The 2,500-nt window shown below is 40.7% G+C and overlaps 1 protein-coding gene across 1 annotated transcript in view; it reads left to right on the forward strand.

Moving 5' to 3' along the window:
• LOC311235472 (serine/threonine-protein kinase BRSK2-like) overlaps nt 1–2,500 on the forward strand; it is a gene marked incomplete at both ends in the record, with an annotated part of 47,977 nt that overhangs the window by 2,997 nt on the left and 42,480 nt on the right.

The following is a 2,500-nucleotide window of genomic DNA, read 5'->3' on the forward strand; positions in this document are numbered from 1 at the left end:
GATGTGTGATGTAGATGGGGCGTTAGAGAGTGAGGGTGTGGTCTAGATGGGGCGTTAGAGAGTGAGGGTATGATGTAGATGGGGTGTTAGAGAGTGAGGGTGTGGTAGCCCGAAGCCTAGTCCGCCTATAATGTCTTATTTAACCGGTTACCGTCGGTAGTGTGATAGTAAAGGGTTAACCTTCTGTAGTGTAGCAGTGAAAGGGTTAACCTGCTGTTGTGTGGCAGTGAAAGGGTTAACCGTTTGGTAGTGCGGCAGTGAGACCTGTGTTTGAATGTAGTCGTTGATACAGATACTGGTATCAAACATAATCAGTGCTGATTCCAGGCTAATACAGCTTTATTGGCATCAGAGAATTTCCCCCAATACTAAAATCTAATAGATATCATGAAATATCCTGATATCACGAAATAAATCAAATCAAAGCAAAGCAAACTTGATTTTTTTATTAGGGCCGAAATCATAATCAAGTCAAAATGAGAGCAACACGGCATGCGGCACAATATTCGTTCTATCTCATTCATCTTGTTTTCGTGATCATGGGAAGACAAATGGTAATTGAAATTAATCGCCATCAATTAATCGCCATGTGCTATTTCTGATGCTTTTTTGTGACATATTGAAGCACGTTAGATGATAGAGAAATCTTCTCCAACCGCCCCAAATGTCCACAGATGTTGTGTTGGACTTCAAAGAGATACTTTTCTACATGGAATTCTTTCCTTCTGTTCCCCCTCCGTTCCCCTGACATGGTGGTGTTGTGTTGTACCTGGTTCAACTAAGTCGATCAAAAGTCCCATTAGCCAGATTCAATTAACCCGATGTTTTAAACCAGGCTTTCCCTGTTCCTCGAAGGTGGATTCACTCTCGTTAATTCGAACCAGACTTGATACTCAGGATAATTGCGCGCGGCCGCCTCACCTGAAAAGACAGCAGGTGTCGATTGCAGAAATCCTGATTTTCTAACGGCATTGATTGATTGATTGATTGATTGAAAACTTTATTAACAGATTGCAGAATGGGTACAATACAGTACGGCTCAATAGCCTCGCCGACAAGTTAAATGCATATCTATAGGCTAATTGTAAGTCCCTCATTACCCCAATCAATCAGGTTATATTTCTTTAAATGTGCCTGCTGGCAGTAGGCTTAATGGAATGAATAATCGAATGAGATCTTGCTAGCGAAAATAATTTGTTCAACTCTTTCAGAATAAGTAGATAAAAACAAGCCCAAAGAGTATCTAATTGATACGAATTAATAGATACTTATGAGGATATCTGTACTGTATGCACTTACAGTAGGTATCATGTACTATATAAATACATGGTTCCCAAAGTTTTCAGGCGCGACCCCCGAAATAACGTGTCAGAGAGGCTTGGAGGCTATACAGTTTCACTATTAATCAGGTTTTAATCTGTTTCGGACATCATCCATACATGCATTGAATTGATTAACCTTTGGTTTATACCAGTGACACCAGTCATGTTCATCACCCTCTTGTTCATCATCAGATAACAGTGCTTGAACAGATAAATGCATTTTCTCAAATTCATTCATCAAAACGTCAAAGGCTTGCAATTGTTCATTCACTTTTCTCAAGTCATGTCCACGTCATCAAATCCGTCAAACAGCGCATCTCCTCAGACATTTTAATCCCAGTTAGGCAGTTACAATATCACAATAACGTGTGAGTGACAGTGATACAATTCAACAATCCACAGATTCAGATTTGTTGTAATTCACATCCATAATCCACGCATAAAGACACTTCAATTTATGCTTGAATGAAACATAATCCGGGCGCTCTGTTAAGCAAATACATCCACAGCGGAGAATATGAAACGAATCAGAGCCAAACGCCTGATAGATTTCATTCATTAAAAATATCCCTGCGGGATTCACATTTGCAATGCTCCGTTATTAAAATAACCACATAGTGTGTGTCGCGACTCGCGAGCGCCGTATAGCTATGACGTGCATTATTTAGGACAAAGTAAATCCATAGGCTGAATATGATTTATTATCAGCATTTTAGGTCTATTATTTTACATTTCAAAAGCCCCCTCTAGAAAAACGAAGCACAAAAACATAATTCAGAATGGTATAATGGGATCTGTGAGGAAGGGAGCTGGCATCTTTTTGCGAGGGGGCGTGGGCAGTTTATCCAGCTAACTGAACTAAACCCTGCGCTGGAGCAGGTTCAAACTTCTTTGTTGCCATAGTGATTTAGACAAAAGTGCTTTGGGGAACCGAAAGGTCTGACTTATGTCAAGTTATCTGAAAATTTTCCAGGTACGAGGAACAGGGCCCAGGTGTTGTGTTGTGTTGTGTTGTGTTGTGTTGTGTTGTGTTGTCTAACCACGCTGGTCATCTGGTGTGTTGTGTTGTCTTACCATGCTGGTCATCTGGTGTGTTGTGTTGTGTTGTCTTACCATGCTGGTCATCTGGTGTGTTGTGTTGTGTTGTCATGCTGGTCATCTGGTGTTGTGTTGTGTTG

Source organism: Notolepis coatsorum, assembly GCF_963971535.1.
Source record: "Notolepis coatsorum genome assembly, chromosome: 10".
Taxonomy (NCBI): Eukaryota; Metazoa; Chordata; class Actinopteri; order Aulopiformes; family Paralepididae; genus Notolepis; species Notolepis coatsorum.